Raw genomic sequence first — 25,258 nt, 5'->3', positions numbered from 1 at the left:
AAAAAATTGAAGATGGACCCTACCTCATACAATATGCAAAAATTAACTAAAAGTGGATCAAAGACCTAAATATAAGAGATAAAACTCTTAGAACAAAATATAAGGGTAAATTTTCATGATTCTTAGCTACGACATCAAAAGCATAAGCAACAAAAGAAAAAATAGATATATTGGGCTTTATTAAAATTAAAAACTCTCATACATCAAAGTACACTATCAAGAAAGTGAAAATACAGGCACAGGATGGGAGACAATAAAAGCAAATCACATATAGTATCTGATAAGAGTCCTGTATCTAGACAATGTAAAGAACTCTTACAACTCAACACAAAAGGAAATAAAAATTAAAACCTGGGCAATGGATGTGAATAGATATTTCTCCAAAGAAGATGCACAAATGGCCAAAAAACACATAAAAAGATGCTCGACATCATTAGTCATTATAGGAAAATGTAAAACCATAATGAGATACCACTTCACACCCACTAGGTTGGTTATAAATTTTTTTAATGGAAAATAAGTGTTGGCAAGTATGTGGAGATACTGGAACCCTTGTACATTTCTTTTGGGAATGTGAAATGGTTCAGTCATTGCAGAAACCAATTTGGTTGTTCCTTAAAAAATTAAACACAAAGTTACCATATGACCTAGCAAGTCCACTCATAGGTATATACACAAGAGAATTGAAAACAAGTGTTCAGAAAATAACTTGTACGCAAACATTCATAAAAACACCGTTTCAAAATAGCCTAAAGGTGGAAGCAATCTAAATGTTTAACAATCGATGAACTGCAACAATATGACTGTATGAGTGTAGTATAAACAAAATGTGCTATATCCATACAATGTAATATTATTCACACATAAAAATGAAAAAAAGTACTGATATATGCTGCAATATTGATAAATCTTGAAAACATGCTAACTGAAAAAAGCCAGACACAAAAGGCCATATTGTGTACAACCCCATTTATCTGAAATATCCAGAATAGGCAAATTCATACAAACAGAAAGCAGATCAGTGGTTGCCAAGGGCTGCAGGGCAGGAAGAAATGGGGAATGACTGCTTAATGGATACAGAGTTTCCTTTTGGAGTGATGAAATGTTCTGGAACTACAGTCGATGGTTGCATAGCTTGTGAATGTATTAAAGGTCAGTGAATTATAAACTTTAAAGTAGTCAAAAGTTACAAATTTTGTTATGTGTTTTTTACCAAACCTTTAAAAAAAAAAAAAAAAGAATGTAGTTTGTGTAGCAGAATGGCCTAGATTCAATCCCAGCTTTCCACTTCCTGGCTAGATTACCTAGGGCAAGTTCCTTAACTTTACTCTGCCTCAGTTTCCTTATCTGTAAAGTGGGTGATCATTGTACGTCACGTAGAGAATGTTAGTAAGAATATGTGAGTTATACATTATCAGCACTTGGTAAATATCAGCTATTATTACTAAAGTATGGTACTAGTTTTGTTGAAAGTACATCTCTGGGGGTATTGCAAAGTTATTTTGAGCGTCAGTAACATGAGTAATTTTTTTTTTTTTTTTTACACTTTTCTGTGTTTTACAAAGTTTCCGGGACAGGCACAGTGGCTTATGCCTGTAATCCCAGCACTTTGGGAGGCTGAGGCAGGCAGATCATCTGGGGTCAGAAGTTCAAGACCAGCCTGGCCAACATGGCAAAACCTCGTCTCTACTAAAAACATAAAAACTAGCCAGGTGTGTTGGCAAGCTCCTGTAATCCTAGCTGCTCTGGGGGCTAAGGCAGGAGAACTGCTTGAACCAGGGAGGCGGTGGTTGCAGTGAGCCAAGATTGTGCCACTGCACTCCAGCCTGGGTGACAGAGGGAGACTCCGTCCCAAAAAAAAAAAAAAAGAAGTTTCCAGGTGTTGCTTTTTATAAACAGAAATACACAAAAGTACTTCCTTTAAAGGGAAATTGGATAAGTGTCAAAAACGATGGCCTACTTTCATCGCAAAATGAAAATACAATTAAGTGACAAATAAATTAGCACATCCAAATTAATTAATTTGTTTTATTTTATTTTTTTGAGACCGAATTTTGCTCTTGTTGCCCAGGCTGGAGTGATGTGATCTCAACTCACTGCAGCCTTCACCTCCCAGGTTCGAGTGATTCTCCTGCCTCAGCCTCCTGAATAGCTGGGATTACAGGCACATGCCACCATGCCTGGCTAAAACCAGTATATATGCAGGTCTTGTTTTATGTTGTCTAAACCAGGGCAGACCATTTCCTAATATTACATTTGTAAATATACCTAGGGGCTCTTAAAGCCACGGGAACATCCAATTAAATTAAAATGCTTTGACCTCTTTGGATGAATGGCTCTATATAAATCCAAGGTATTGATATTCTTATTATTGTGGATAAATGAAATGTGTGAGTGAGGCCAGCTCAGCAGCAGAGTGGCTCCCTGAGATTCATAAAAAATGCCCAGGCTTCGGTGTCTACAGGACACCCAACACAGACACAGGAGATTTGGAAACAAACAAACAAACAAAAAAATGAAGTGTCTCATAATATCAGCTATGTGGCCAGAACCCTGAAAAGGGGCTACTTCCCTGACCCCATCAATATTGCCTGCTTGCAAGTTAGCTCAGCTAAGATATTAAAAATGTGCTTTAGCCAAGGCTGAGTAAATCAAGGTATAGGATATAGATTATAAAATGAAGGGAAAAGTCAATGATTCTGTCACCATATAAAAAGCAACTGTTTTATTTTATTCAGGAATTAAATTGTATGTTAGCTTTTTCAATTACATTGAATTAAAAATAAGCTTAGTTAAACATATACACATAGTATATTCTATTTGGAGGAAAATGTTATCAGTAGATTACAATAAGCTGTTAATTTTCTTGTCTGTATTCTCAATACCTGGTTCAGCCTATGTTGTCTAATGGGGGAATAGTGACTTAATCTTCACGTTGCATTTGAGTTTCTGGGTGTTTTAGGAAGTTGGTCAAGGATATTATTTTCCATAATAAAGGATAGCGTCATTGAAAGAGGAATGTTTTTTACAATCCCACCAACAGTCACAATAGCAAAGACTTGAAATCAACCCAAATGTCCATCTGTGACAGACTGGATTAAGAAAATGTGGCACATATACACCATGGAATATTATGCAGCCATAAAAAAGGATGAGTTTGCGTCCTTTGTAGGGACATGGATGCAGCTGCCATCATTCTTAGCAAACTATCACAAGAACAGAAAACCAAACACCGCATGTTCTCACTCATAGGTGGGAACTGAAAAATGACATCACCTGGACTCGGGAAGGGGAACATCACACATTGGGGCCTATCATGGGTGGGGAGGGGGGAGGGATTGCATTGGGAGTTATACCTGATATAAATGACGAATTGATGGGTGCTGACGAGTTGATGGGTGCAGCACACCAACATGGCACAAGTACACATATGTAACAAACCTGCACGTTATGCACATGTACCCTAGAACTTAAAGTATAATAATAAAATAAAATAAAATAAAATAAGAAAGAGGAATGTTTTTTGTTTCTGTGGGATGCAAGCCTGATCGCTGTTGAGCTCAGACTGCAATGGCCCCCCAGTTTCTCTCCCAAATTCCATCATTCAATAAACACTGAATGCATAGAGTGCACAAGATGAAAATGTTCTGGAACTAAATAGAGTTGATGGTTGCATACCTTTGTGAATGTACTAAATGTCACCAAATTGTATACTTTCAAATGGTTTCTTTCATGTTATGAACTCTACCTAAAAAGAAAAATCTTTTGAGTCCCCAAGTTGGGATACATTAAGTCGTCTTTCTTTTTTTTTTTTTTTTTTGAGACAGAGTCTTGCTCTGTTGCCCAGGCTGGAGTGCAGTGGCTCTATCTCGGCTCACTGCAAGCTCCGCCTCCTGGGTTCACGCCATTCTCCTGCCTCAGCCTCCCGAGTAGCTGGGACTGCAGGCACCCGCCACCACACCCAGCTAATTTTTTTGTATTTTTAGTAGAGACGGGGTTTCACCATGTTACCCAGGATGGTCTCGATCTCCTGACCTCGTGATCTGCCTGCCTCAGCCTCCCAAAGTGCTGGGATTACAGGCATGAGCCACCACGCCTGGCCATTAAGTCATCTTTCAATTAGTTACCAAGTTCCATCAGTTTGACTTGCACAGTGGTTCTTTTTTTTTTTTTTTTTTAGACTGAGTTTTGCTCTTGTTGCCCAGGCTGGAGTGTGGTGGTGTGATGTCGGCTCACAGCTCACTGCAACCTTCACCTGCCAGGTTCAAGCAATTCTCCTGCCCCAGCCTCCCGAGTAGCTGGGATTACAGGTGTTGGCCACCATGCCCGACTAATTTTGTATTTTTAGTAAACATGGTGTTTCACCATGTTGGCCAGGCTGGTCTCGAATTCCTGACATCAGGTGATCCACCCGCCTCAGCCTCCCAAAGTGCTGGGATTACAAGCATAATCCACCACACCCGGCCAGCGGTTCTTAAATTCATCTTCTTCTCCACATTCCCACTCCCATTGCCTTGACTAGGCCTCATCTTCTCTTCCATCAGCTACTACAACGGTTTCTCAGTTTTTTCTTTTTACTTGTTTAAAAAAGAGATTGGTTCTCATTCTAATTCTTCCTGATTATAGTGAAGCATGACTCTGATCCTTATAGCCCAGCTTTAAAAAATTCGAAGGACTCCACTTCCCATATAATTGTTTTACAAACTGTTCACTAGAGAACCACCTCCAAAGTACCTTTTCAGCTTCTTTATTGATGACTCTTGCCATTGTACCCCAGTCTCTAACCGGTTATGTGCCAAGTGGGCCAGGATTCTTATGTTTCCCTTCTTCCTACTTACTTTTGCTCAACCTAAAATGTCTCTGAGCCCCGGATTATACATCTGTTAAAATGTGGCTACCTATCTTCAGCATTGTTGAGAGACTTGGAGAAAATAAGATATGTACATAGGACACTCAGCATTGGGTTCTTTTTTAAGAAAAGTTTCTTTCAATTCATCGGGTTAAAACTTTGTTTATTCTTCAAGGCCAAAGTTCAGTAGCTCACCTAAGTGTTCACACACATTTACACACCATAACTCTTTTAATTCTTGATTAGTACTGGTATGACAACATAATATGACTGTTGGCGGATGTGATGGCTCACGCCTGTAATCCCAACATTTTGGGAGGCCAGGGCGAGTGGATCATCTGAGGTTAGGAGTTTGAGACCAGCCTGGTCAACATAGCAAAACCCAGGCGCTACCAAAAATACAAAAATTAGCCAGGGGTGATGGCGCATACCTGTAATCCCAGCTACTGGAGCACTTGAGGCATGAAAATCGCTTGAACCCAGGAGGTGGAGGTTGCAGTTAGGCGAGATCGTGCTACTGTACTCCAGCTTGTGCGACAGAGAGAGACTAAGTCTAAAAAAACAAAAAAAAAAAGATAATATGACTTATAGAGGATGTGTTTGTTCCCTTTAGTCGAGTTCATTTGTAAACTTGAACACAAAATCATTGTTGTATTCATTTTCATACTCGCAATGCTTTCAATGGAGCAGGGCTCTCAGTGTTTGTCGAATTGTAACATCCTCTATCCTACTTTAATATCTAACGTGGCCAAGACTGAACCTTTCAAAAATACTTCATTTTAGGCCAGGCACAGTGGCTAATGCCTGTAATCCCAGCACTTTGAGGGGGGCCGAGGCGGGCAGATTACAAGGTCAGGAGTTCAAGACCAGCCTGGCCAATAGAGTGGAACCCCATTTCTACTAAAAATACAAAAATTAGCCAGGCATGGTGGTGGGTGCCTGTGGTCCCAGCTACTCAGGAGGCTGAGGCAGGAGAATCACTTGAACCTGGGAGGCGGAGCTTGCAGTGAGCCGAGATTGCGCCACTGCACTTTCGCCTGGGCGACAGAGGGAGACTCAGTCTCAAAAAAAAAAAAAAAGAAAGAAACACTTCATTTTAAGGAAAATTACACCATAGAGGCTGGTAAAAGTCATCACAGTTGTCAAACTAATGATAAGTGACTTAAACACAGCATTTCCTTTACACAATTTTTAAAACCTTCACTGTTTAGATGAATTAATGCAAACTTAAGTTGTCTTTTGGGAACAATAACACAAATAGAAACCATTTTTGACTGATTTATAGTTCATAAACTTATTTTAATACATACAACTGGGAGGAATATTAAAACAAAATCAGCAACATAATTTCACATCTAAAATTTCTCATACTCTCGAGTAAAATCATGTTATGTTTACGTTTTTCCCATATATGAATAAAACTGTAGATGATACAAAAATCCATGCACTTATTTGTAAAAATACTTATAGATATTTCGTGTGGGATAAAACACTATCCAAAATACAAAAGCTTTTGAAATTTATTTATTTATTTTTGTTTATTAATTTTTCTTTTTCGAAACGGAGTCTTGCTCTGTCACCCAGGCTAGAGAGCAGTGGTGTGATTTAGGCTCACTGCAACCTCCGCCTCCCAGGTTCAAGCAATTCTCCTGCTTCAGCCTCCTGATTAGCTGGGATTGTAGGCGCGTGCCACCAGGCCTGCCTAATTTTTGTGCTTTTACTAGAGACGGGGGTTTCACCATGTGGGCCAGGCTGGTCTCGAACTCCTGACCTTGTGATCTGCCTGCCTCTTAATATTTATTTGATGCCTATTTTGGTCCTTCATTGATTCATCAGTGATACAAAAACAAAACAAAACACCCAACAAGGTTGTACCAGACATTAAAAAGTTCAATTATGCTAAAATCACAGTTCACATTGCAACGGGCACTGGCTTCAACAGCACGACCACTATTTCTGTTTGACTCCTTGGAGAGGATTATCAGCCATCCACAGAGATCATTTTATTTATTCTAACAAATGTCCCATAGATATCCAGAGGTTAGGGAGGTATCGCAGGGGAAATCTAGTTAACACATGATTTCAACTGCTCTGCATGGATTGGTGGATGAATTGGTGGACTCATAATATGCAGGATATCTCCTATAGCAATGGCTACTCAACAAAGTTCCCTAGTTCCCTTAGTACCCAGAACAGACAAGGAACAAAGTGGAGAGAGAGAGAGAACATGAGAGGATATTGAAGAAAAACCAAGTGAGAGTCCAGAAAGTCATTAGAGAGTAATATAGAAAGGGAAAATTAAAAATAGTCATGGCAGAACGGGGTATAGCACCACAAATTCCCCAGATGTTCATCACTGTCCGAGTCAACAAATCATTGCCTCTGCCTCCACTTTTCTGAGTAACTTTTAAAATAATATGAAAGTAATGCTTATTATAGAAAACAAAAATAACATGGAGCAACAAAATGAATGAAATAATCCCATGTAATTCTACTACCTGGTACTCAGACATAACCACTATTTTTTTTTTTTTTTTTTTTTTTTGAGATGGAGTCTCGCTCTGTCGCCCAGGCTGGAGTGCAGTGGCCAGATCTCAGCTCACTGCAAGTTCTGCCTCCCGGGTTTACGCCATTCTCCTGCCTCAGTCTCCCAAGTAGCTGGGACTACAGGCGCCCGCCACCTCGCCCAGCTAGTTTTTTGTATTTTTTAGTAGAGGCGGGGTTAAACCGTGTTAGCCAGGATGGTCTCGATCTCCTGACCTCGTGATCTGCCCGTCTCGGCCTCCCAAAGTGCTGGGATTACAGGCTTGAGCCACCGCGCCCGGCCAGACATAACCCCTATTAACATTTTATTTTGTATTCTAAGAGTTCATTTATGTATATGCCAATACATATTATCTTGTTACTTGCTTTATTTAAAATAATAAACAGTTTTCTATATCATTATATAATCTACTACTAATTGTTTTTTTAAAAAATAGCTGAATAATATAGCTTTGAACAGTTAATGTGATTATTCTACCAACCTCCTACTTTTGGACATTTGAGTATTTTGTGCTTTTTAAAAATCATGTGAAGAGTACTAAAATGAACATCCATTGAATAGAGATTATCAAGGTGAGTTGGTTTACCTTATAATTGAAAAACAGCTACCCACATAGTTGAAAAACAGCTACCCCATAATTTAATGAGCTCCCCAAAACTCACTTGCCTCTATTAGTCCTTCACAAAATAAAAGCCCTTGTGAAGAAAAGCCATTGTGTGTGGAGGGAGTGATAACACATTACAACTTATTTACATTTTACACACACGTGTGTGTGTATGTGTGCATGCTTCTTCTCCAGATATACGGGTACATGTACACAAAGGAATATAAAAAGTGTATTTGTGGCAGGGCATCATGGTGCACATCTGTAATCCCAGGACTTTGGGAGGCCCAGGCAGGCAGATCACTTGAGGGCAGAAGTTGAAGACCAGCCTGGGTAACATGACGAAAACCTGTCTCTACTAAAAATACCAACCTTAGCCAGGCATGGTGGCATATGACTGTAATCCCAGCTACTCGGGAGGCTGAGGCACAAGAATCGCTTTAACCCAGGAGGTGGAGGCTGCAGTGAGCTGAGATAGTGTGCCACTACACACCAGCCTGGGAAACTGAGTGAGATTCCATCTCAAAAAGAAAAAAAAAAAAAAAAAAAAGATATTTGCAGTATTGCTGAGCATTGCAAGAGAAATGTGCCAAAACAGTAGAATGCATAAACAGTTCCACAATTATACAACAGAAAATACTAGAGCAATGAACAATAAACCAACTTCTGTTACACAAAACAACATGAATGAATCTCAAAAATATAAAATGAGGTCGGGTATGGTGGCTCAAACCTACAATCCGAACACTTAAAGAGGTTGAGGCAGAAGGATTACTTGAGCCCAGGAGTTTGAGACCAGCCTGGGCAACACGGCAAGATCCTGTTTCTACAAAAAAAAACATTTTTTTTTTAATTAGCCAGGTGTGGTGGCATTTGCCTGTGGTCCTAGCTACTTGGGAGGCTGAGGTGGGAGGATAGCTTGAGCCCAGAAGGTTAAGGCCACAGTGAGCTGTGTTCACACTATAGCACTCCAGCCTGGGTGACAGAACATGTCCGTGTCTCAAAAATAAAATAAAGAAAAAAACAAAATAAAATAAAATGGAATGAACAAATAAATAAAAATAATGTGTACTGCATAATTTCATCTATATAAAATTCAAAAACAGGCAAAATATATTGTTATATATCAACATAATGGTTACCTTCCAGGTAGGAGAGACAGGGTAGAAATTGGGGAGTGCTGGTAATGTTTTCTTTCTTGATTAGGTGCTGATTACATAGATACTAACTTTATTTATTTTTGTATTTTATATTTTGTGCTTTATGGGGGTCATATTTTACTAACTTTTCTGAAGTTGACAACAATATATTGCCAAATATATTGTTCACTTTTCTGAATGTGAATATATACACTGAATATATGTTCTGATTATATATATGTATATACATTATATGAATTATATATTCTTGTAAGAATATAAGAAATAGATAACATGATCATCTTGGTTGTCTCTTGGGAAAAAACACATGGCTGAGGGATAAGGGTGCTTTTTTTTTTTTTTTTTTTTTTGAGATGGAGTTTCACTCTTGTTGCCCAGGCTGGAGTGCAATGGCGCAATCTCGGCTCACGGCAACCTCCACCTTCTGGGTTCAAGCGATTCTCCTGCCTCAGCAAGTGATTCTCCTGCCTCAGCCTCCTGAGTAGCTGGGACTACAGGGATGTGCCACCACGCCCGGCTAATTTTGCATTTTTAGTAGAGACAGGGTTTCCCCTGTTGGTCAGGCTGGTCTTGAACTCCCAACCTCAGGTGATCTGACAGCCTGGGTGTCCCAAAGTGCCCAGCCAGGGGTGCATTTTCTTGCATTTGGAAACATATAAATTAGTATTTGCTCAAAAAATAAATAAATAAATTACTACAACAAGATTTACACAGTATAACATGCATTGTTCTGACAGATCCTTATAGTTTCAGTATTCTTGCTTTTACTTAAGGTCTTTTCCTTTTGGCACTTAATATTGTGAATTGCACAGGGCTCACATTTGTGTTCTAAGGTGATGACAGCTTGTTAACCACTCTTTACATTTCCAGTCATTCTCTTTCTTCAGCATTCTGTCTATGTCCAATGTCAGTTTCAAAAAAAAAAAAAAAACCTCTTCCAGTGTTTCATTGGCATTTCTGATGCAGGTTCCCAGAATTCATACATAACCATTCAGTCACTTTTACACATTCTAAAACTTTTTAAACTTTAATGAAATTATTGCTCCAAATCTCATCAAATTCTTTGATTATGTAAATAGCCGCTCAGAAACACCACTTCTGTAAACACTTGTATGTACTGAGTAAATGCAAAATAGATGACATTTGTTTAGCTTTACAGGTTTATGAAATTTTTACGCTTAATTTCAAAAATATTAAGTAAATAAATGCTCGATGTGCACACAACTCTTAAGAAACAGTCACTACCACCTGTTATCTGTTCAGTGCCAACATTTATAAAATAATAAATATGGTTTTTATTTGAACACCGAATGCTGGGTTCTTTGGCTGGAGTAAACATGTAGAAAATGTGCTCTACCTTGGGGAAATATGATATTTATACATAGATATGTCTGAAATTTTAATATATGATTCATATGAGTGTAATGAAAAGGAAAATGCAGAAAATTATAAGAGTAACAGGAAGACCTTAAGTAGTAAAAACTGTTTAATCCTAAATCTATAAGTGACTTGGTAAAATATAAATTCTAAAGCCATTTTTAAAAACCATAATCCCTGTTTTGTTTTGTTTTGTTTTGTTTTGTTTTGTTTTGTTTTTGAGACGGAGTCTTGCTCTGTCGCCCCGGCTGGAGTGCAGTGGCCGGATCTCAGCTCACTGCAAGCTCCGCCTCCCGGGTTTAAGCCATTCTCCTGCCTCAGCCTCCCAAGTAGCTGGGACTACAGACGCCCGCCACCCCGCCCGGCTAGTTTTTTGTATTTTTGGTAGAGACGGGGTTTCACCGTGTTAGCCAGGATGGTCTCGATCTCCTGACCTTGTGATCCGCCCATCTCGGCCTCCCAAAGTGCTGGGATTACAGGCTTGAGCCACCGCGCCCGGCTCATAATCCCTGTTAATAGACAGGAGAACTGAAATAGGCAGAGTACTCATGAATGTGTCTATTCAAGGTTTTCATCTTTTTTCATCCCGGAGGGATATTTTTTAAATTAAGAATATGACACAGATACTGACCAATTAGAACAGACACCTCAGTCGTGGTCCTGGAGGTCATCTGGGGTGCCAGGAATTAAGGCCTTGATGCCATAGTGTGCCAACAGTAAATAGCATTTTGACATTAACAATCATGCAATTATATGAGTGCATATCACCAGAATGTCAGCCTTGCTCTAATCCTAGCTATTCCCAGTAACAAGTGTCTGATATGTTGACTACATCCTGTTCTATACGTTCTATGCTTATTATTCCTAGTCCCTCTGTCATCTTTGTAGGTAGCAATATTCATCTCAGATTCTACCAAGAAGAACTGTGGGACAGAAACAGTAAATGAATGACTCTTCCACATTTGTTCAAAGTGACTTAACATGAAAAACTGCATTTCTAGCTTATTCTGAAATATTAGAAGATCTTACAAGATAGCACACATTCCTGGATGAAAACAATTTGTCTGAATTTAGAAATAATAATTGGCAGCATGCAATTCATGAATATTTATAAAGTCCTATATTTTTATAAAAGCAATAATAACAACAACTATTTAAAATGTTTGAAATGACTATGGAATTTTTTTTTTTTTTTTTGTGGGTGGTGGACAGAGTCTCACTCTGTTGCCGAGGCTGGAGTGCAGTGGCGTGATCTCGGCTCACTGCAAGCTCTGCCTCCCGGGTTCATGCCATTCTCCTGCCTCAGCCTCCCGAGTAGCTGGGACTACAGGCGCCCACCACCACACCTGGCTAAGTTTTTGTATTTTTGGTGGAGACAGGGTTTCACCTTGTTAGCCAGCATGGTCTTGGTCTCCTGACCTCATGATCCACCTGTCTCAGCCTCCGAAAGTGCTGGGATTACAGGCATGAGCCACCGCGCCCGGCCCTGAAGCAATCCTCTTACCAGCCTCCTTAGTTATTATGGAATTTAAAATATGAACTGTATTTTTTTCTTATGCATCATTACAATATTGTAGTTATATTTTTTTTTTTGTTTTTATCTTTAGGAAATGTGTGTTGAAATATTTACAAATGAAATGTCATGTTTTCTGCAGCTTATTTTCAAATATTTTAGAAAAAAACTAAGGTATATATGAACAGACAAAGCAAATGTGGCCAAATATTAACAACTGGTAAGTCTAGGTAAATGTATACAAGTTTTCTCTGTTCTACTCTTCCAACTTTTCTGTACGTAGCTTTGAGCATTTTCATAACAAGATGTTGATGGATTAACCTGGAGGACATTATGTTAAGTGAATGAAATAAGTCAGGCACAGAAAGATAAATACCCCATGTTCTCACTCATATGTGGAAGCTAAGAAAGTTGAGCTCATAGAAGTGGCGAGTAGAACTGTGGTTGCTAGAGTCTGGGAAGGGGAGCAGGGAGAGGTGGATAGGGAAAGGTTGGTTAACAGATACATAATTAAAGCTAGATAGGAGGAATGACTTACAGTGTTCTATAGCACTACGGAGTGATTATAGTTATTAATTTATTTCTTAGTTTTTGTTCCTTTTTTTAATAGACAGAGTCTCACTCTGTTGTACAGGCTAGAATGCAGTGATATGATCATGCTTCACTGAAGCTTGGAACTCCTGGGCTCAAGCAATCCTTCCACCTCAGCCTCCTGAGTAGCTGGGACTACAGGCATGTACCACTATGCCTGGCTAATTTTTTTTTTTTTTTTTTAAACAGGGTCTTGGTCTGTCACCCAGCTGTCACCCATGCTGGAGTACAGTGGCACAATCATGGCTCACTGCAGCCTCAACTTCCAGGGTTCAAGCAATCCTCCCACCTCAGCCTCCTGAGTAGTTGGGTCTACAGCCACATGCCACCACACCCAGCTAATGTCTTCTAATTTTTGTAGAGATGAGATCTCGCTATGTTGCCCAGGCTGGTCTTGAATTCCAGCTTCAAGTGATCCTCCCACCTCAACCTCCCAAAGTTCTGGGATTTCAAATGTGAGCCACTGCACCTGGCCTATTGTATATTTTCAAATAGCTAAAGGAGAGAATTTTGAATGTTCCAAACACAAAGAAATAATCAATGTTCGATGTGGTGGGTATGCTAGTTACCCTGATCTCATCATTACACATTGTATACACGTATGGAAATAATACTCTGTATACATGTATCGAAATAACATTTACACATTGTATACATGTAGCGAAATAACACTCTGCAACCCCATAAAGATGTACAATTATGTCTCAAAACTTTGTGAAAACATGAGAAAATGAAAAAATATAAATGGTGGGCCAGGCACGGTGGCTCAAGCCTGTAATCCCAGCACTTTGGGAGGCTGAGACAGGCAGATCACGAGGTCAGGAGATCGAGACCATCCTGGCTAACACGGTGAAACCCCGCCTCTACTAAAAAATACAAAAAACTAGCTGGGTGAGGTGGCGGGTGCCTGTAGTCCCAGCTACTCGGGAGGCTGAGGCAGGAGAATGGCATAAACCCAGGAGGCGGAGCTTGCGGTGAGCTGAGATCCAGCCACTGCACTCCAGCCTGGGTGACAGAGCAAGACTCCGTCTCAAATATATATATATATATATGGTGTATATATATAGAAAATGCCCAATAAATATTCTTTATATATTATTTATATAAGCTATTCAATAAATATACTTTTTTCTCCATGTCTAGCTCATTGCTCTCTCTCTCTCTCTATATATATATATACACACACACACATATATAAACACACACACACATACATGTATATGGCTATATATATATGGCATATATATATATATGTATGTATGTATGGCAATGAGCCAGACATGGAGAAAAATTAAGAAAATGTGAAAGTCGTGTCCACCCTGTAGAAACACACCAGCAAGGTGGGAACAAATAACTGCACTGTACATGATTATAATCTGATGTTACTTGCAGTTTTAGATACGAAGTGTTTAAACAATAACACCTAGAGTCACTGGCATAGAAGGGAAGAGAATACTTAATGCTGCTACCCAGAAATTGCCATGGTGTAGCTCAAAGTACAACCTTTTAGTGTAGCTGCCAGGCAGGGAGCAACACTTCCCACTAAAGAGGATTAACCAGCCCTGGGATTGCACCACACAGGGAACGCGCATTGTGCCAAAGCGAGAACAGAGACTGAAGAGACCAAGGATGCAGCGTGCTCTGAGGACCCTGACAGGGGAGCTTTCTTTCTCACCAAGCACCCATTTTCATTAACAAGTAGAGCGGGCAACTAGCAAATAATTCTTAGAATCCATAGCACATAGGCAAGTCTCCCACAGAAAATACATAACATGACTGGGCGTGGTGGCTCATGCCTATAATCCCAGCACTTTGGGAAGCCAAGGCAGACAGATCACTTGAAGTGAGGAGTCCGAGACCAGCCTGGCCAACATGGCAAAATCCCGTCTCTACTAAAAGTACAAAAATTAGCCGGGCATGGTAGCCTGTGCCTGTAGTCCCAGCTACTTGGTAGGCTGAAGTTCACTGCTTAAACCCGGGAGGTGGAGGCTGCAGGGAGCTGAGATGGTGCCACTGCACTCCAGCCTGGGCAACAGAGCAAGACTCTGTCGCTAAAAAAAATAAAAATAAATAAATAAATAAATAAATAAAAGCAAAAACAAACAAGAAAGAAAGAAAAAAAAGAAAAGGAAAGAAAAAGAAAATACATAATATTCAGTCCTTTGAACTGATGCTTTGACAGGCAAATGCGTCTACATTTGCAGCAAGAACAACATGGAACACATAAAGGAGGGCACAAGATAGACCAGAACCATTCTCGTCAACATATAGGTTAAGGGTTTTTGCCAGGGCATTAGAAGATATGCTTTAGGGTATGTTTAATGTAAGTGCCTGGAGAAAAATAGACAGTACATGCAGTCTTTCTCAGCAAATCTTTGCTGCCATTTTTTTCATAGAATTCTGAGGTAAATTTTGCTAAGTATTATCACACTGAGATTGGAGCCAGTGAATCCCATATGACTGTTAAGTCTGCATTGTCCTCTCCTGGGCCTTATTTCTGTCTAGTATGCTGTGCTATATTAACATGAGAAATACCAGGAGTAATTGTTACAGGAGTCTGGAGGTTTTAAAAGATTGAAGGCTGTGCATGGGACTGGAAGAAAAAAAGAGAACATGAGTAGGAAATCCCACAAAATGATATGGGGTTGTGGGGAAAGGATTTCCTGACTATAAGACTTATGAATCACACAGGAATGAGTGACTGTGGAGAGTTAAACACACACACAGACACACACACACAGTTTTCACAAAAACCTTTAGGCCGTGAATATTCTGTTCTCCTCCACCAAGTCGGAATTGTTCTTCCTACAATAGGAAGTGCTCCCTGGCTGACCTCTCCTTCACAGTCATCAACCCTACCTTCTATAACCTCCCATATCACTAAACTAAGAAAACATAATCATCAGCCCGCAGCAAATTATAAAAGGCCTTGGGTATATTACATTGGCTTTGCATTAAATTTATTGCTGAATTTCACTGGCTTCTCCCGATCTGCTTTATTGCTGATTTTAATCTTGTTTGTTTTAGGCTTCTGAGCCCCACTGCAAAATACCTAATATACTCTTTGTAGCTAGAGACTGTCTAAATAAAATGTATCACATTCCCATTATAACAATACTATATCATCCACATTATGTAGCACCCATAGGTGGCCTACATTTTTAATTATTTCCCTCCCCCAAACTCTAAATTAATACAATGAATTTAGAAACCCCTCCAACTCTCATCAGAGCAAGTAATTGAATACTCCATTATGATAATAAACCATTTTTCGTTGTAAGTGCTTGTTCCCAGAGGGCTTTGCTCTGTGCAGTAAGTCTACAGGCAATAGTTTTGAAAGGGCAGTGTGTGCTATGTACTCAGATAATAACACTTTGTTATTTTGCCTTAGATCTTAAACCACTTTCACTCTAACAAACCATCCAGTATTCTATGGCAAAAAAAATCAGTCAAGGAAACTACATTTTTTAGGTAGAAAAGGAGATGCATGAAGGTGGTCACTTTTCCATAGCACACCAGTGATTCAGAGATTGAGTAAGAGAAATAAAGCATGTAGCCAAACAGGGCTGGAGGTGAGTATTCCTGTTTTTGTTTTTGTTTTTGTTTTGTTGTTGTTGTTGTTTTTGAGATGGAGTTTCGCTCTCATTGTTCAGGCTGGAGTGCAATGGCATGATCTCGGCTCACCGCAACCTCTGCCTCCTGGGTTCAAGTGATTCTCCTACCTCAGCCTCCCAAGTAGCAGGGATTACAGGCATGCACCACCATGCTGAGCTAATTTTTTGTATTTTTAGTAGAGGTGGGGTTTCTTCGTGTTGGTCAGGCTGGTCTCAAACTCCTGACCTCAGGTGATCCACTTGCCTCGGCTTCCCAAAGTGCTGAGATTACAGATGTGAGCCACCATGCCTTGCCAAGTATTCATGTTTTTAATGGTCTCCTGGCCAGTCCATCTTCTTCTCCTGCAAATGCCCCTGGATCCAGATGAGGTGTAACAGCCTCCAGGCCAAGGATTATGTCATGTGTAGCTTGAATCCTTTCAGTGCTTTGCCTGAGATGGGCAATCAATGAGTGTTGAATAACTGGGCAAGAAATGATGCAGGCTGCCCTGTGTTTGTCCTCTGGAGCACAGGTGAGGAGGAGCAGAAGACAGCCCTACCTCTAAGCAATTGCCCAGGGCCCAGATGAGAAGGGACAGAAAAAAACAAAACCTCATCCCACGTTTGCAATAGCAGCATACAGATGTGCAAAAACAATTGAGCATTTAATGCAGCATTGATGTAGATAAAACATCTTCAGGTTGAGAATTAGTCTAGAGTAGATTAAGGTAAGAATATAGCCTCTAGAGTCAGGCCACTTGGCTGTGAATCCTTTTTCTGCCATTTACTGGCTAGTGGTGACATTGGGTGAACTACTTGGCCTCTCTGTGCTTCAGTTTCTTCGTTTGTAAAATGGGGATAATGATAGTACTGACTTTGAGGGTTGCTGTGAAGATAAAAATGATTAAAAGTTACTTAGAACAGTGGCAGACACATTATAAATACTGTTACCTATTATTATGGTTGCTATGGATCACATGCCCATCATCACTCAAGAAGTACAAGGCCAGGTAGGTGGTCAACTCCATGGTAAGGACAGAAGCTGATAAAAGGTCTGTGTGAACAGAGTCATCACTCCCAGGAAGTCACAGGTGTGAAAATTCACTCATCAGTCCTACTCCTTATGGCAGAAGCCCCCTTTGAACATAAAAATGATATAGGAGAGGAGGGTGATTCGCCCCTGATGGGTTTCCCTTCACAAACCTCCGGTGATTCCTGATTGCCTCACAACACATTCCTGCCCTAGCTTTTGAAGCTCTGTACTGTATGGTCCCAGACTATTTTCCTCACCAGAACTCTTAACTCCTTTCTGCATTTACCTTAGCCCTGGGCTTTCTGTTCATCTAGCTGATGCTATTAAAGTCTGTTCTGGCTAGACATAATTCTTCTCAAGGCATCCTGGTCTGGCCACAGGAACGCTTGACAGCATGTGCCATTAAAGTCCATTGAGTTTCCCTGTCTACATCTGGAAATACCTAAAAGATTTTCATAACAAAAGGATTAATTAGGCCGAGTGAGGTGGCTCACGCCTGTAACCCCAGCACTTTGGGAGATCAAGGAGGGCGGATCACCTGAGGCCAGGAGTTCAAGAATAGCCTGGCCAACATGGCGAAACCCCGTCTCTACTAAAAATACAAAAAATTTAGCCAGGCGTGGTGATGGGTGTCAGTAATCCCAGCTACTCGAGTAGCTGAGGCAGGAGAATCGCTTGAACCTGGGAGGCAGAGGCTGCAGTGAGCCAAGATTGCACCATTGCACTACAGCCTGGACAACAAGGGCAAAACTCCGTCTCAAAAAAAATGTTTTTTTAATAAAATAAAAAAGGATTCTTTGGGAAGCCAAGGCAGGTAGATCACCTGAGGCTGGGAGTTTGAGACCAGCCTGACCAACATGGAGAAACCCTGTCTCTACTAAAAATACAAAATTAGCCAGGCGTGGTGGCACATGCCTGTAATCCCAGCTACTCAGGAGGCTGAGGTAGGAGAATCGCTTGAACCCGGGGAGGCAGAGGTTGCGGTGAGCCGAGATTGTGCCATTGCACTCAAGCCTGGGCAACAAGAGCGAAACTCCATCTCAAAAAAAAAAAAAAAAAAAAAAAAAGGATTAATTGCCAATAAAACTGTAGGAAATGTATATACAGCAACTAGCAGTGGATCTTCAGCATAAACCCAGTTATAATTGAGATAGTGTCATTCTCTTCTATTTCCAGTTCCTTCATACTAAAGGGCAATGTGTGCCGCGTACTCAGCACAAAGGGACGGATCTGTGGGCAGAGGGTTCTGAGGGGGTATTAGAGAATGCCAAAGCCACAAGACCACAGGGAGCTTCCTTCTGAATCATGTCTTTGGCAGCCTGCAGCCATTTCTGTTAAGGTAGACAAGCGGCTAGCAAATAATTTGTACAACATTTGGTAGGTAAGTATTTCTTCCACAGAAAAGCACACAGATTCAGGACTAAAAAGGGTTCTTTCACAGGAAAATGCAAAGGGCCAGGAGGACTCTCTGCAATGCTGGTCATGTTCTTCTGCTTGGTCTGGTTGGTAGCGATATAGGCATGTTCATTTTGTGAAAATTCATGCAACTGCACACTGAGGAATTGTGTACTTTTCTATATATCTGTTATACTTCAATTAAAAAGTCTATTAAAGAAAATTGAACATGTTAAATGTATATATACTATTTGAAATTTTAAAGGGCTTTAATTAACTATGTCAATGGACTAAATATTAATCAGTCAGTAAAAGCTATCATTCAAAATTTGCTAATTCCATGAAATAGAATAATAAGATTTGTAAGCTGAACTAAAAAACTTAAGGAAAATATCATTCAGCCATAAAAGAAATGAAGTACTGATTCATGCTACAATGTGGATGAACCTCCAAAATATTATGGTACATGAAAGAAGCTGGACACAAAAGGCCACATAGCATATGATTCAATTTGTGTGAAATATCTGAATAGGCAAATGTATAGAGATAGCAAACAGATTAGTGATTGCCAAGGTTGAGGGAGAAGGTGGGAATGGGGAATGATTGTTTAACGAGAAGGGAGTTTTACTTTGGAGCAATGGAAATGTTTGGAACTAAACGCCACTGCATTGTCCACTTTAAAATGCCTAATCTTAAGTGAATTTCACCTCAAGAAAAGACTTACAATGAGATTTATATTTTCATAGTTAACATTTAATACATTCAATAGGAATATTTAGACTACTGAATGGTTTCTGTGCACCAAAACCACCTCAAGGGCACACAAAGCAATCTTACTTTCTTTTGGCTTTTACTGTGGGGGCTATAAAAAGGGTCAGGTTCACAGTCAGATGAAGGGATGGGAGTATCGCTTGACACTCTTTGGAAGAGATGGTTCACCATCTATACAAATCCAGTTTCATATGTTCTCCCTAGCAAAGTGGAGAATGAGATATAACAAATAAAAACGTAATTGATGGAGTCTGAGGAGTCGCCTGTTTCTTCCCCCCTGCCATTTGATACATCTGAATTTGATCCATTTGAGATGGCCTCTCTCAAGTTAACCAACTCCCAGGAAGGGAGTTTCTACAAAATGATTGTAATAGATCTCATATCCAATGAGTAGGATTTGTAGGGAAAATTATAACATGGATGATTATGTCTTTGTAATGTGTCCATAGGAGGTCAACATTAAGTTCAATTTATCATTAACTGGATATGTTTGTTACTTTGGCATAGGAAGTAATGTGTAATATGTACACATTAATGGTATATTTAATGTGTAATGCATCCATGGGAGGCCGACATTAAGTTCAATTTATGATTTAACTGGACATGTTTGCTAGTCTGGCAAAGGAAGTTATCTTGGTAATAGTGGAAGGGGTTGAGCATCTCTGGAATTTGGGGAAGGAGAGAACAAATTCCAAAATAGACTTACTTGAAAAACTTGTTTCAGCATCTACAGAGTGGAAAGTGCACTTAAAGCACAAACTTTGAGTAGCTACAGACAGAAATCAAGAATTATTTGCAACTAATATGCATGTCTCAAAACAAGAAAATGACTGTTCCAACAGAGTCCAACAGGGGGCAGTAGTGATTTCCTCAGCTTCATTCAGTGACAGCAAGTTGACCTCAAGTTTCATTAGGTTTCGGTTGCCAGATCTAGTAAATAAAAATACAGGGCACCAAATTAACTTGAATTTCAGATAGAGAAACCAATTTTTTAGTATGTTTCATATATTTCATATGAAATCGTGGTCTGAAAATTTGGGAGTTTTCCTGATTCCTGTCTTTTTTCTGATCTTCCTCTACTGGCTCTATCTTTCCTGCTCTATAGCCAAACAGATTTCTAGTTAACCTTGTCTGTCCCCATATTGGCAATCATCTTCATGGTTTATGTCTTCCAACGAACCTGTCTCCTTCTCCCAATTTTCTTATCCTGCCCCTAAGGTTTAATTTTGTTCAAGAGTCTTCTGAAAACAAGCAGAAAGTAAATGAAGACTGTCAGCTCACCTCAACCTGGACCAGATGGAGTTAGGGAGGTAGTGAAAACATGAAGTAAAAGAGAAGGAAAAACATGTTTTATTTGTCTCTTTTTGTCATGTGTCACAGAACAAGGGACCTGCTATATCTGTGATATTTACCTTAGAAACAAGGTTTGTGTAAACTGGGTAAGCCACATGACTGTAGTTTTTTTCAATGGTAAATAAAAATAATCTCAACCTAGAACTGCAGGTAGGCTTCAATGAGAAAAGGATATACAAGTACTTTGTAAGATGTTAAAGGCTATGGTTATAACAATGTATTATGTGTTTCTCCTTTTGGAATACTATAACTAATATAGGCTTTGATCTCTTGAAAATAAACATTGTCAATATATATTCTTCGCCATCACCCTAACAGCAACACTAGTCAAAGGTGCTGTAACAGTGATAACGAAGCTGAACTAAGGCAGGCTAAATAATCGGTACCTTCCAATTTCCTGGGGTTGAGCTCTCCCTTGGAGAGCAGGTGACAGTTGGGGACAGAGTGATCCTCTTTTTTTAAAGCCACATTAGAGTCTCCAAGAAATGACAATGTTTCAAATGCATAAAAGGAAACATTCTGAAGCTAAACACCAGGAAACATCTATCAAAACACAAAAGAAGTCAAAAATTACTTTATAATATGCAGAAAAATATGCGTTTGAATGATCAACTTAAAAGAGTTTTGGGTGGGGGATGGAGGAATAACACATTTATTGATGTTATGCCAGAGGATGGGTGACTGCCATATTCTTCTATTAAATCTTCCCAGGAAAGGAAACTTTAGGGACTCAAAAGATGCTTGTAATGAGTTTATCTTACTTGCTTTTCTAGACTTTTGCTTTCAGCAAAGCACCATAGTTCTGACTGTTATATTCATCACCCATGTTAGGTGTCTGCTGCTATTTTTGTTTATTTTTCACACATTCTTCTTGTATTCTCGTCTTTCCAACTCCAGAGATAGCTAAGCATTTCCAAACTTATATCCCTTGTGTACTTACATCCCCTGCATTCAATCCAATTTTGTAAATCCAAGGTACAGTGATTCCCTACCACTTACCAAAGGGGCTGTGCCTTTCAGGGGCCCTTGTGGAGATCCTATGTGACCACTTAACACCATTTGTCAGCATTAGTTTCCAGCAAAGGATTAGACCACAGGTCTCTAAAGGGGGAGGTGGGGGTGAGATATTCCTCCTCATTCCTGAATGTGATGTTCTAGGGTTTGGGCAAAATGATCTATTGGTGTATGAGGATAAAATAATAAAACAGTTATCTCTTTCTCTTAAAAGTGAAAGGAATTCAACTTTAGTATTTACTGTATGGATACACAAAGACACTCTCACTGGTATGCCAAGTGTCCTAGGGAACGTGAGAATTCCATAGTGAGATGGGATTGACAGTGACCCCTGCTATAATTTGGATGTTTGACTCCTCCAAATCTCATGGTGTTATTTAATCCTAATGTTGGAGTTGGGGCTTAATGGGAAGTGTTTGGGTCATGGGAGAGGATCCCTCATGAAGAGATTAATGCCCTCCCTGTAGGGGGAGTGGGTGCAGTAAGCGAGTTCTCATTTTTTGTTCCCAGGAGAACTGGTTATTTTATTTTTTATTTTATTTTTATTTTTTTGAGATGGAGTTTTGCTCTGTCGCCAGGCTGGAGTGCAGTAGCATGATCTCCGCTCACTGCAACTTCCGCCTCCTGGGTTCAAGTGATTCTGCCGCCTCAGCCTCCCAAGTAGCTGGGACTACAGGCATGCGCCACCACACCCAGCTAATTTTTGTATTTTTAGTAGAGATGGGGTTTCACCATGTTGGCTAGGATTGTCTCCATCTCTTGACCTCGTGATCCACCCACCTCAGCCTCCCAATGTGCTGGGATTACAGGCGTGAGCCACCACGCCCAGCCAAGAACTGGTTATTAGAGCCTGGTACCTCCCCGGGGCATCTGGCTCTCTTGATTTGCTCTCACTGTGTGATCTCTGCACACATGGGTTCCCCTTGACTTTCCCTGTTCGTGGAAGCAGCATGAGGACCTCGCCAGAAGCCAAGCAGATGCCGGTGCTGTGTTTCTTGTACAGCCTGTAGAACTGTGAGCCAAGCAAACCTCTTTTCTTTATAAATTACCCAGCCTCAGATATTCCTTTGTGGCAACACAGACTCCTCCATTCTCATTCATTCTATTTCCTAGAATTGTGAAATACTGCAATTTGCATGTAAAAAGTTATATGGTTTTACAGATGAGGTTATTTAGTTTTAAAATATTCCTGCAGAGAGAGCATGAATTGAATTGAGTTTTAATAACACAAGCAAAAGGAAACAACAAGAAATTGGCAGAGCTGATAACTTTTTCTCCTTCTGACATGAGCTCTCATTCAGCCATATTACAGGTGAAAACAGTGGTCATGTAATACAGCTGACACATCTCTCTTGCTTATGAAAAGTTTGTTTCTGTTAAAAATAAAAAGGTTTAGATCACAAATAAATGAAATAAAATGTATTTTAAAATATTGTTTATTTTCCCTTCAAAAATTTTGTAACCATATTAATAGAGTAGTGTATGTATATAATATAAAGCTAACTACAAATATTTTGCAATGATATGCTCAAAAAATTGTTACTGATAGGTGGATGCAAACAAAAATGTTAGACAACCACTAAATGAGAGTCAGTGCTGTGCTAGAACTTGCCCCTACAGGCTTATGAGTGCCAGCTATAAAAATTTCAGGAACTTTTAAAAACTACCTGTTATACACAACTGATATGATTTGGCTGTGTCCCCACTCAAATCTCATCTTGAATTGTAGCTCCCATAATTCCTACATGTGGTGGGGGGACCCAGTGGGAGGTAATCGAATCATGGAACGAGTCTTTCCTGTGATGATCTCGTGATAGTGAATAAGTCTCACGAGATCTGATAGTTTTATAAAGGGCAGTTCCCCTGCCCTTGCCTGCCGCCACGTAAGACTTGACTTTGTTCCTCCTTCACCCTCCAGCATGATTGTGAGGCTTCCCCAGCCACGTGGAGCTGTGAGTCCATTAAACCTCTTTTCCTTTATAAATTACCCAGTCTAAGGTATGTCTTTATTACCAGCATGAGAACTAATACAACAAATATTATTAAAATTTTAATTATATAAACTTACATATGTTAAAAACAAAGGTAGTAAATATCCAAAACTTGGCATTTCCTAATTTATCTTCTTATTTTACTAATTCTATGCTCTTTAGGGTATTTATATCTATTTTATCTTTATGATGGTGTATTTGTTATCTATTGCTGTAAAACAAATTATCCCAAAATTTAGCAGTTTAAAATAACAAACATTAATTAGCTTACATAGTTTCTAAGTCAGGAATCTGAGAGTAGCTTCACTCAGTGGCTTTGGCTCAGGATTTCTCATGAAACTGCAGTCAAGATGTCAGGGGGCGATGCAGTCATCTCAAGGCTTGACTGGAGTTAAAGGTACCACTTCCATGAATATTAACTCATATGACTGTGGCTGGAGGCCACGGTTCCTTGCTACATGAGCTTCTCCGTCAAGTAACTCAGAGCATAGCAGCTAATCTACCTCAAAGTGAGTGATCTGAGAGAGAGAGAGAGACCAAGATAGAAGCTACAGTGTCTTTTATAGCCTAACTTTGGAAGTAACATACAACCACTTCCACTATATCCTACTGATTATACAAAACAACCGTGAAACTACATGAGAGGGAAATAAACATTGAATACCAGGGCTCACATCTTAGAGGTTAACTAACATAGGTAAACATACAATAAAATGATGTGCTACTATGCATCTCTTTCCAACTCCACATTCAGTGACATCACATTGATTGCCTGAACTTGGCCATGGTATAAGTATTTACACCACAGAAATCAGAAATTGCTACAAATCAAGCGGTTTTTGTTGTTTCTTTGGGCATTATTCATGTGCTTGTTTTTTGCCTGGGGAGCTGTTTGTGAAACACTTAGCAGCACCTCACTGATTAGAGTGCACCACCATGCTACATTTTGTAAGGGGAGGGATGGGGATACCCATAGGTGAGTGTGTGGTATGGAGAATGAACTGGAAATTAGTTTGGATGGGGGAGTGAAAGGTCCAACACAGAAGCAGCAAACCAAAATTGAGGTGGTAAGGGTGTGGTTAAGTGCGGGATTGGTTCCCCAGTGATTCTGAAAGAGGGCAAGGCAGACTGCATATTGCCCCATTCTCATCATGAAAGTCTAGGATGAGGCCAGACACTTCTTAACCACGTAGGACATGGTGTGCACCCACCCTATAAGGAGCTAACAAATTGTATCTGAATTTTGACCTTGAGCTCATATTAGTGCACTAATCTGAGACTGACAGGAGTGATTTAAGATTGGGAAAGTGGCTGGGCACGGTGGCTCACATCTGTAATCCCAACACTTTGGGAGGCCGAGGGGGGCAGATCACAAGGTCAGGAGATCAAAACCAGCCTGGCCAATATGGTGAAACCCTGTCTCTCCTAAAAATACAAAAATTAGCCAGTTGTGGTGACGCACACCTGTA

This window comes from Piliocolobus tephrosceles, chromosome 8 (assembly GCF_002776525.5).
Source record: "Piliocolobus tephrosceles isolate RC106 chromosome 8, ASM277652v3, whole genome shotgun sequence".
Taxonomy (NCBI): domain Eukaryota; kingdom Metazoa; phylum Chordata; class Mammalia; order Primates; family Cercopithecidae; genus Piliocolobus; species Piliocolobus tephrosceles.
This window is presented reverse-complemented; position numbering follows the sequence as displayed.